Raw genomic sequence first — 12249 nt, 5'->3', positions numbered from 1 at the left:
CCATCCAGAAAAACTGTCTGTGAACAACAAAAGGTAGCGATACCCATATTGTCCAGGTGTTACCTCGGTGAAGTCAGTTTCCCAGTGTTCGCCAGGGTTGGTTCCTTGCATTCTGGTTCCAATGAGCGGCTTTGATTTTGGACCTGGATTTACTTGTGAACAAATTTCATATCTGGCAACAATGTCATTTGTTATTTTATCAAGATCTTGGATGTAATAATATTTTTTAAAACTTCAGTTAATTTTGTGGATCCAAGGTGTGTTCCTTGATGTATCTGTTTAATCAGCAATCTGCCTAGAGCGTGTGGCAAATAAATCCTGTGTTCTGGCAGAATTTTCTAATTCATAGCATTGTTGGAGGCTTTTGAGATCTTAGCATGTTTTACTTCTTGTTTAGTATAATAGACAGTCAGCAGAAATTGAGGTGCCAGAACAACTATAAAAGAGTCAAATGGCCCCACTGGTTTTAATGTGGCCTCTTAGGAGTCAAATCTGTAGCAGTGTTGTCTTGGGTCTCAAATGAGTTATCTTTCTGCTTCCCTGGACAATGTATGATGGCCACTCTTTCTGGATACCATTTGCTTTATTCTTCATTTATTTTCTGATGTTAATAGTCCTCTCTGTTTGTATAAGTCCCCGTGAACATGGGCAGTACAAAAGCATATCTGTTGTCAGTATTTATCTTTTCCATGCTTTAAAGCCTGTGTTAGGGCTATGAGTTCAGCCTTTTGAGCAGATGTTCTTTGGCTTAAGGCTTGAGCCCAAATGACCTGATCTAAAGTTACCATGGCTGTCCTGGCATACCTGATTCCATTGGAGATGAAACTGCTTCCATCAGTGAACAGCATTTCATTAGGCTCTGTCCAGGGTACATCAGTCAGGTCCAGCCAGAGGCCTTGGAGAATCTCGATTGTTTCAAGGCATTCATTGACAGGCTCAGTTGAGTCGTCATCTGGGAGGAGAGTAGCTGGATTTATAGCCATGGTTTCTAGGGGCTGATCTAAAAGTAAAGCCTGATACTGGGTGAAGCGGGAGTTTGTAAGCCAACGTTCAGGTACACTTGTAAGAGAGTCTTCACAGAGTGGGGGGGCTACTAAGATTTATTTTGTTGGCCTCTTTTACTAGTAAAACAGTTGTCATTATGGCTCAGAAACAAGTTGGTCATCCTGCAGCTATACTGTTCAACCTCTTGGAGAGGTAGGTGATAGGCCTCTTCCATGGTCCCAGGTATTGGGTGAGCACCCTCTTGGCAATGCCTCACATCTCGGCAACAACCAGGCTGAAGGGCTTCATCAAATAAGGTTGGGGCATTTTTAAATCCTTGGGGGAGGTGAATTCAAGTTAATTGTCTAGTGTATCCTCCCCCAGGGTCAGTCCATTCAAAGGCAAAGAGAGGTTGGCTTACTTCATCCAGTGGGAGGCTGAAGAAGGCATCCTTAAGATCTAGCTTTTTGGTTTGTTTCTCTTCTGGATTATCTCTCCCATTAAAGACCCTCTGGGTAATTTCAAACAGCTAAGATAACAATTTCCCTTTAAATCCTTCCTGTCTTTGAAGCTTTCTCCTAATGTCTGGGGCCGACTGGGTAACAAAGGCAATATTTATTGCCTGCTGGTTTTCTGGGGTTGCTGGGTCCATAGGAGTGTAGGTCCTGTAAGCCTCCATAAGGCATTCCAGGAAAGCAGCAGGGGTTTTGTTTGGTCGCTGAATAGTTTCACTTACTTTTGATAGGTTAGTGGGCTTCTGGGCTGCTATGCAGAGTGCCCTAGGGAGAGTCTGGTGATACAGGTTGAGAACCCCCTTACCTTGGTCCGTGTTTAGATCCCACCCATGTCTGTTAGAGGAGAACATGCATTTGAGGTGAACAGCGTCCAGATGGTCAGCCATTGTGACTGGTAACAGTTTTCAGGACCTTCCTCTGGATCCACTTGCATTTTTCTGATGTGAAGAGAGTCTGCAGCAGCTACTGACAATCTTCCCATGTAGGCTGGTGGGTAAATAAAAACAGTCTCCAGGAGGGTGATGAGACCCTGAGGTTTTTCTGAGAAAGAAGGATTTTGATTTTTCCAGTTGTAATTCCAGGAGGCAAGGGAGCCTGTTGGAGTGAGAGGGGGGTTTGGAGGAATGGCAGGAAGAGGCAGTGCTACTCTGACTATGGGAAGCAGGCAAAGAAAGTCCAGAAATACACCCATAGTTCTGGTCAATTGGCTTTTAACAAAGTTGCCAGAGCAATTCTTTAGGATTTATATCTATCTAAATGTTGACTCTGACAACTGTTACACTGTAGAGTTAATAAAGCTGTATATTTTTTAAAGTAATGAACAGAGTATGCTTTCTTAGCTGCCTAATTTACATTTTTCTGAGGCGTTTTGTCAGTTAATATTTTCAACCAACTTAAAAGTAATGTTTTCCCCATTTTCTCCATGAGTGGTAAGAATGCAAACAAACCTGTATTTAACAATAAGGTCAGCATGACATAAAGTAACAAAAGCCAATAAATCAAAAATGCGGTTGACGTTCTGGGACTAATCTAGCAGTCCTACAACAGTTTTTCAAATTCTTTTCTTTGGTTACAGTATATTCAGAGATTAAATAATTGCTGTTATGAACTACTGCTGTTTAACTTATCATCAACTTCCCCCCAATTTTTAAATCTTCTCCAGTGAAGGGAGAAGAATACTGTTAATAGAAATTAAAGACAATTTAAATAAATGCAGAGAAATTTCATGTTCATGGACTGGAAGACAATATTGTTAAGATGTCAGTTCTTCCAAAATTGATTGATAGATACAATGTAACCCCTCTCAAATTACAGGAGGCCTTTTTGCAGAATTGACCAATTGCTTTTGTCAATGGGTAGGCCTCTCTGACCAAGGGGTGAATCTGGCATAGACTGAAGAAGGTTATGGTTAGTGATTTCAGCAAGTTTATCATCTCTGAGGCAAGGCAACAGAGAGGGTGTAATTCCTTGTATGTAGGGGGTGCATTTAGCCCTTAGGAGGGCAAAGGGAAGGAGGCTCACCCTGTTCTTGCCAGTCTCTAGTTTTAATTTGGTAAGCATTTCTTTTAAAGTCTGATTCATTTGTTCTACCTGTCCTGAACTTTGTGGCCTATAAATACAATGTAAATTCCAATTTATTTTTAATGTATTATCTAATTGGGAAATTCAGGCTGTGAAAGTCAGGCCATTGTCAGACCCCAAGATTACAGGTAGGACAAATCTGGGGACAATTTCTTGTAACAATTTTTTAGTGTTATCTGAGCGGTTTCAGTTTGGAGTGTATGAAGTGCCCCATCTGCCTCCAGGGAGAAGAAGAAGAGCAGCTTTTCTATATTCTCCTGGGAGATAAGTGCAGGGAGGGATATACTCATGAGGAAACAATCTCTCTGGGGCCTCCAAAATGTTGTGAGACACCCTCCCGCAAGAAATGCACTTACACGCCACTCATGCAGAAAAGGGCAGTTTATTCACTCCAGCTGGCCAGCATCCATCTCTCAAGGTGCAACCAAGGAAGAGTGGCATTGGGCCTTGGTCTTGTAGGATTTTCAAAGGCAAAAACTACATCCTGACATGGGTTTGTCCAGGTGCACAAAGCTAGCTAGGGAGCTAGGTCACAAAAGTCAAGAACAAACCATTTGAGTAATGAAGCATAGAAGTTTTCATCATGTATGGTTCCTGTTCCCAAGTAATAATTCACTGTCAAGGTGCAACCAAGGAAGAGTGGCATTGGGCCTTGGTCTTGTAGGATTTTCAAAGGCAAAAACTACATCCTGTTGGCACATGGGTTTGTCCAGGTGCACAAAGCTAGCTAGGGAGCTAGGTCACAAAAGTCAAGAACAAACCATTCGAGTAATGAAGCATAGAAGTTTTCATCATGTATGGTTCCTGTTCCCAAGTAATAATTCACTGTGTATGGCTCCTGTTTCTGTGCAATTGTTTTTTTGTTTCTATGGGTAGGTCAGTGGTTTCTCATGCAGAAGGGTGGGTAGTCTGCAGGTCAGATGGGGGAAAATGGAGTTACTTAGGTTAAGCAAGCAATTCTACAGAAGCAGATAGCATACATTATGAGGGTGTAGGGAGCTCTATCTCACTAATATATAAACTTTACGAATACAATTCAATCAATCTACAGCATTCCACATCTGGCCCCCAAAATTCATGACCTTCTCGTGGGTAGATACACTCATTCCATTCCCAGAGTCTTAACTTATTTCAACTCAAAAGGTCAAAAATCCTGTCTGTGAAATCAAAACAATTTATATACTCCCAAGATACAATGGTGGGACAAGCATAAGTTACATATTCCCATTCAAAAAGGGGGAAATTGGCCAAAAGAAGAACTAACAGGTCCAAAATCCAACAGGACAGATATTAAATCTTAAAGCTGACAAATCATGAACCTTGACTCCATGTTCAATGTCTTCTACACTTTGGTGTGGGGGCTGGGTGCCCAAATTCTCAGGCAGCTCCACTTCAATGGCTTTCCTCATCTTTGGCCATGATTCAGCTCTCACAGGCTTGTATTGCCTTCTGGTAGCTCCAAGATTCTGTGGTCTCCATGGCTGTTCCACTCTCGTGGCTCCATTAGGCATGGCACTGATGGGGTTTCTCTGCTTCAACTCTGACCCCACGTTTCTGCTTGGCATTGCTCTGGCAAAGGTTCTATGTGGTGACTCCACCTCTGTGACAGATATGGGGGTGGAGGCTCCCAAGCCTTCAGAGTTCTGGCATTTTATGAACCTATGGACCTAACACCACATGGACACCACCAAGCCTTCTGGTTTATATTTTCCAAAGCTGCAGTTCTAGCCACACCTAGAGCTAATTTAGCCATGTCTGGAGTAGCCAAAACAACTGTGGTTCTGGTGCTGGAAGCAGCTTCCCAAGGGGCCCTGGGCAGTGAGCCTGTGGAGGATGCCCCAGGCCTTTTCCACAAGACCATTCTGTCTGCCTAGGCCTTTGGGCCTGTAATGGAAGGGTTGGCACCAGATACTCCTGCAATGCCTTCAAGGCCTTTTCCCCTTGTCTTGATAATCCTTTTCTTTTGTACTAATTTTTTTAGTACTATTAATTTTATTCCTGAAAAGTCTCTCTGCTTCTCTACCACATGGCCAGGTTGCAAATTTTCCAAATCTTTATGCCCTGATTCCCTTTTAAATTCTGGATTTACATCATGACTTTGCTGCCATAAGTCAGCGTAGGCTCTTATAAGTAGTCATGCAGCTTCCTTTATGCTTTCCTGCTTAGAAATTTCTTCCACCAAATATTCTGGTTCACAACTCTTAAATTCCTACTTCCATGAAGTTTTAGGATATTGACACAATGCATTCAAGATCTTTGCCAGTTCATAGCAAAGGTGATCTTTGCCCCAGTTTCCAAAAAGCTACTTCTCATTTATATCTGAGATCCTCTCAGAATGGCCTTTACTATCCATATTTCTATCAACATTCTGCTCACCATCATTTAACCAGTCTCTTAAAAGTTCCAAACTTTTCTGGCTTTCTTGTCTTCTAAACTTTCACCAGAATCTAGGCTATTTCTAGCCTATTCCTTAAAATTCTTCCAGCCTCTCCTCAACATCTAGTTCCAAAGCCACTTCCTACATTTTCAAGTATTTGTTATAATCAACATCCCACTTCTCTGGTACCAGTTTTCTATATCAGTCCATTTATGTTGCTTATTTACAAAATGCCTGGAAGTGATATTTTGTGAGAAATGAAATTTATTGCTGACAGTGGTAGCAGTGATCCAGGGGTCTCACGTGGCAGGTAATAGAACAGAAAGTGAGACTAACCTCTCATGTGCTCTTCTTTTAAACCCTCAGAAACATGCCCTGACCACAGTTATTAATCCATTCACTATGGCATCGTCCTACAATCTGATCACCTTTCAATTACCATAAAAGGATTTCCCAGCCTCAGCAGTTGCAATGGGAATTAATCTTCTAATATATGGACTTTGGGGTAGAAAATTCAATCAATCCACAGCAACACTAAAGTGTGCTCTTCTGGCATATTTCTGGATGGCTATTCAGAGGGGCTATAGACACAGGAATAGTTTTGAAAGCTATCCTTTTGATTTGTATCTGGAGAGAAAATCTATATTACTGAGTAAATAGCAGTTTCAAACAGGCTGTGATATTACATTTATATATTGATTTTCATCCACAGTTCCTAGCTGACCTATTCTGACCTTCTCCTGCCCTCCTTTCACCAGCTCCTTTTTCTCCCCAAGGAAGAAAATTGACCTACCTTAGCTAATTGTAGGCCATAAGACCCCATTTCAGGAGGATTCCTGTCCCATGCCTGGGAGGAAGGAAGGCTGCACAGTGAGGCCAAGAAGAACCTGGATAAACATGCCTTCCTGGGTCAGTCTGACATGCTCACCCCCTCCATTAGTGTTAGATCACACCCTTCTTTTCCAATCACATACGTATATGGTTGTCTATGTTTCAATTATGCTTACATAATGAAGCTTCCATGAAAACCCAAGAGCACAAGGTTTGGGAAGCTTCCATATAGCTAAACATGTGGGAATTTCTGGAGGGTGGTGTGCCAGAGAGAGTATGGAATCTCCATGCCCCTTCTCCCATATCTCACATTATTCATCTCCTCATGCGTATTTTTTTAACATCCTTTATAATAAACCAGTAAAAATGTAAGTGTTTCCCTGAGTTCTTTGAGTTGCTCAGCAAGTCAATGGGGGATGGAGTGGGGGATGGGAACCCCAACTTATAGTCACTTGGTGAGAAGCACAGGTAAAACAAACTATAACTTGAAATTGGAATCAGAATTTGGAGGGGGGAGCAGTGTTGCGGATTCAGCCCTCAGCTGGTGGGATGTGATGCTATCCCCATGTAGATAGTATAGGAATTGAATTGTAGGCCACCCAGTTGGTGTCCACTGAAGAATTCCTGGCTTGCTTCAACCATATGGCTCTTTTTTGAGTCTCATATTGTGTATGGTTCTCACGGACTTGCATATTAATAATTTATGTGACTTTCTCTTGCTAATCTGTCTAATGTCATTTTGTTTTGTAGCCTCAAATTATCAAACCTTCAGAGGTAAGGAGAAAAGAAAACTTCCTTAACCCCTACAAAAGCAAAGTGGATCTCAAGGGAACCACCCCCAATACAAGCTACAAAGGATACCCACACTTAAAGCCTTTTCTAACACAAGGCCACACTGCAAAATTAGAGAACATAGGGATAAACAATTTATAAGTAAGGGAGGTTGACAGGTAAAATAGTTTAGTTCCCTTAAGAAATCCCATATATAGGAAATTATACTGTAAAAGCTTGAAGATACAAATATATATATAAATAATTCCAAATAATAAGGATACATTATCAAAAAAATGCCAGGCATCTTTTTAAGGGAAATTAAACCTCTAGAAATAAAAAACTCTAAACACTAAAATTTAAAACTCAGTGGGTGGATAAAACAACAAAAAGAGAAATTAATTTTAAAATATTTCTAAATTGGGAGATCTGAACAATTTATTTTAATGCAATACAGAGAAAAGGGGTGATGAACATGAAAAAAGAATAGAAGGAAATAAAAGTTAGTGTAAAATCTGATATAAATCCAATAGGAATTTCATAAGGAGACAAAACACACAGTGGGGAAAGAAAATATTTAATAAAATTATATCTGGGAATATTCCACAATTAATGAAATATATGAATCTTTAGTTTCAATGAAGATAAAGCTCCAAAACAGAATCAATGATTTTGAAAAATAATCATTTTTCATAGTGAAGAAAAAAATGCAAAGATATAGGTAACTCAGAATATAAGACAATGTAAAGCAAAGTTTATTTTTTTTATATTTTAGTTATTGCTTAAATAAACAATCTGCTAAATACTAAGGACCACACTAAACATTAAGATTATGACGAGTAGAAAGATAAAATCTCAAACTCTAGAAATAGAAACAGGTAATAGAAACCAAACATAAACGTAGTGTGATAATTCTCTCATGAGAGAAAGAGTAGGAAGATTAGTGACCCTCACTAAATCTGTTTTACCTATATTTGAACTGTTTACATGGCCTTGTTCATTAGAATTTTGACCACAATAATCAGGTAGTACCTACATAGTAAGAATATTTGTTTATCCATGAAGGTATCTCAAGTGATTTTTAATTCAGAAATATGTGAAGATATTGAAAATGATTGAAACAGAACCTACATAATGAGCACTATATATGACACCTTGTGAGTTCAGGAATTTACTTCTAACTCCTCAGTAAGAAGCTAATGGGAATTCTTGGGCTGTCAGAGAATATTTACTTAGCTATGCTTTACAGTTCTCACCAGTTCTAGCAAATCACTAAAGTATAATAATTAACACTCTTTGTAGATGTCTATTTGTGTACCAAGTGCATTTAATGTTGCTTTTTTAATCTTGTTTTCTTTTTGTCAGAGTTTTTATTATCACATAGAGGAGGCTCTAAGTCCAAGGGCATGGTTTCAGCATTTTGGCAGGTTTGGTTTCTTCTGAGACCTCTTTCTTTTGCTTGCAAATGGCCACCTGCTTGCCTGTCCTCACATATATTTCCTATGTGTGCACACACCCATGCTGTCTCTGTGAGTCCAAAATGCTTCTCCACATAAGGACACCAGTCAGAAAGATTTAGGGGTCATTCTAACAGTCTTGATTTAATTTAATTTTATCTTTAAAGATCCTATATCTGAATACAGTCACATTCTAAGGTACTGGGAGCTAGGGTTTCAAGACATTAATTTTGAGGAGAGAAAATTTACTGCATATCGTTGGGTATTCTCACTTTTCAAAATCTTTTTATTACGCTATACTTGCAAATGTGTTGTTATTAACAAAGGTATCTTATAAACATCTACACTTCGACATTAATTTTGAGGAGAGAAAATTTACTGCATATGGTTGGGTATTCTCACTTTTCAAAATCTTTTCATTACGCTATACTTGCAAATGTGTTGTTATTAACAAAGGTATCTTATAAACATCTACACTTCAAAGACTGTTGTTACAGCTTATGAAAGTAACATTTAACTTCCAAACAGTCTGTAACTCTGTATTGTTTCCTTGTTAATAACATCTGTTTGGTGGTGGTGTGTGAGTGGGGCATCTTCAGTGAAGGATATTCATCGACATCAGTGAAGAAGATCGAGCTGCTGAGCTTCGTGCTTATCTAAAATCTAAAGGAGCTGAGATCTCAGAAGAGAACTCAGAAGTGGACTTAATGTAGACTTAGTTCAAATTACTGAATCCTGTGATGTGTATATGAAAGAAGATGATAAAGATGTTGAAAGTGTGATGAACAGCGTGGTTTCCTTCCTCTTGGTCTTGGAACCAGACAAGCAACAAGACTTTGATTGAAGTCTATGTGAAAAGCTGATCAAATTTCAGGAAGGTGAATGACCATCTCTGTGACTGAAGTTGCTAAGAAACCTGTTAAAATGTACCCCAATAGACAGGGAAAAAAATGGCTCCCATGTAGCCAAAAAGAGACAACCTGAAACTATCAAACAGAACTAAATGACCATTAATAGAATGAGGGGTTAGATACACATTCCCACACTTAAACCATATATGTATGTTACTGACTGTCATGAAGCTTTTCTTTCCTGTAACTAAGCAGAAACTAATTCCTAGAAGATAATGGCAAAGCTGCCACAGCTGGAAAATTTCCCATCTGACTTCCAGTAAACCACCTGGCTGCCCGCCACCACCACCCCCCCCATTCTTGTAAGCTGTAAGACAGTTCCAACTGAACAGAGAAATAGCTTTGCAAACATTCTTTCTCTGACAAGGGGTGCAATGTCCAAACCAGCTTTGGCTAGTTCACAGAGACTGCACATTAACTGTCTTTTGTGCCCTGTAGTTACCTCTTGACATCAGGAGCCACATTTCATATTAATATTCAGTCTCCATCTCAAAGTGAATATAGGTGGTATGTTACGTGTACATTTACCCATTGCACAGGTATGTGACTTCCCTCATAAATGTTCATATAACTCTCCTGAAACTGGTAAATATTTATGTAAGACTGGCAATGCAACACATAAGTATCATCCCCTAACTACCTCCTGTGGAGCATGCATTTTTGATTTTCCCTGGAGGTCCCATTTCCCCAATCGGCAAATTGTCTTTTTTTTTTTTTTAAATAAAGTTTCTCTTTTCTTCCTCTGTAGATCTCATGGTCTTTTATGTGCAAATTGTCTTTTTTTTTTTTTTTTTTAAATAAAGTTTCTCTTTTCTTCCTCTGTAGATCTCATGGTCTTTTATGAGAAAAACGTGCCATTGTATGGACAAAAAAATACTCCAGTGTTATATACAGTATATTTGCAGCCTCATTAAATGGTACTATATTGAGGAGCCATCCAGTGCATTTCCACTGAACTAAAGTAAGAAAGTGGATTTCTGACTAGAATCTCACCACTAAAAAAAAACATACTCTTTTGAAACTACTTATGAACTTGTGGATTGTAAGAAAAGTGATGGCACTCTAAATGTCATGGTGGAATTGCTTAAAAGCTATGCAAAGGACAATGCCTTCCTGGCTCAAGTTCATGTCCAGAGGTGTATAGTATTTGAATAAATGTATCTGTTTTCTAAACTGCATAAACAATTTTAATTTTTCCTTGTTCAGCCCATAGAAAACACTATCTTTTTCTTCTTCTTTCACATAATTTCAGAAACAATAACCAAAACATATTATTATTATACCACTAAGATCCCCATTTAAATAAAGTATTTCAAGGTCTATCACTAAAATACTACTGCCCTATTATCAAAATTATGCAATTTTTAAGGTACAGTCTAAGTATGCTTTTCTTCCTACTTCCATTTAAAAATTTACATAATTGATATGTAGTTGACCAAAATATGAGTGGAAGACTTAAATATCTGTCTTTATATATATACATATATATATAAATTATATGTATAATTTTTTATAATTGAAGTTCATGAGTGTACAACTCCCTTATGTAGTCACATTTAATGTGACTATCTTTCACATATTATGAAATGTACATCGTTCTTGTGTAGCTAATTTCAATTGTTTATAATAATAATTTCCATTTATTTATGCATTTTAATATCCTTTGTGTTCATTTAGATGGTGGGAAAATCTTTAAACAGGCTTTCTTTTCTAACCATAACCAAAAAAAAAAAAAAAATCCTAAAAGCATTTTCACTTTCTATCCACAAAGAAATTTAATGGCACATCTTTTTTGGTTCCTGCACCAGGATCAGGTGTCAGCTACTTTAAAGGAACCCAAGTGGTAGTTATTATACCAGACATGATTATGGTTATGTGCTGAATGACAGCAAGAAAATGTTAATCTGTATTAGCCACAGAAGAAAAACAGGAATCTATTAAATTTCTAAATTTTGTTAATAGTTCTAGTCTAAAAACATTAAGCTCTCACTCCTTAAAATCCTTTAAATACCTGTATGAGATTTTTAATGCCTTTGAACACACACAAATGAGGGTACTTCAAAGTTTGAGAAAATATATAATTAAAAGATAATATGAATATTTCAATGATCTTTTTGAAGTGCCCTGAATATACACACACGTATATACACACCCACATATATGTATGTTTATATATAAGTATGTTTAGCTCTATCACTTATCTATATATTAACTGTCACATCAGAGAGTTCACTTATTTTCCAATGTTGTCTGGAACTTCTCACACATACCCATGTAGACTTTCTGAGGACTGACATGGTTTACAAAAAGACATTAATGGAATGTTAATAAGATCTGAAAGGTGACCACAAATATATACTTTGTTACTTCTCATGTCTTCCATTTCTTGTGATGCAAATGCCTGGCATCCTTGATTAACTCCAAATTGTACAGGTACTAATGAATTTGCCAGTAAGTATTGTTAAGAAAAACTATCTGGAAAAAAAATTAAGAAGAGGAATTCCTAACAATCAAAAAAATCAGACAATTCTGCCCAAGCAGGAGCCAAGGTGAGCATCGCACACACCATTAGGGGTCCATAGTAAGCCCCAGAGATCCCCTCCCACCACTTGAGCAGGAAACAAATTGGTCCACCACAGCCACCACCACACCCACTGCCACCACAAGGATGGCCCTCCACCCTACTAGTAGCATGCAAGTAGATGAGGAAGACTTTCTCCTCATATCCTACTCCAGAGTAATAGAAGAAATAAGCACTCTACCAGATGATGAGACATCAATGTAAAGATACTAGGACCACAAATAAACAAGAAGATATGACA

General features: G+C 38.4%; 2 pseudogenes; one reads left to right on the top strand and one right to left on the bottom strand.

Annotated features, from left to right (window-relative positions):
* The window catches only part of LOC103601028, a 7877-nt pseudogene extending 6894 nt beyond the window's left edge, over positions 1–983 (bottom strand).
* Positions 984–1141: 158 nt separating this feature from the next.
* LOC103601027 lies at positions 1142–10582 on the top strand (annotated as a pseudogene).
* Positions 10583–12249: the final 1667 nt, after the last annotated feature.

The sequence above is a fragment of the Galeopterus variegatus genome, unplaced genomic scaffold, assembly GCF_000696425.1.
Source record: "Galeopterus variegatus unplaced genomic scaffold, G_variegatus-3.0.2 Scaffold3555, whole genome shotgun sequence".
Lineage (NCBI taxonomy): Eukaryota > Metazoa > Chordata > Mammalia > Dermoptera > Cynocephalidae > Galeopterus > Galeopterus variegatus.
The sequence above is the reverse complement of the archived record's forward strand: the minus strand, read 5'-3'. Positions and strand labels throughout refer to the sequence as shown.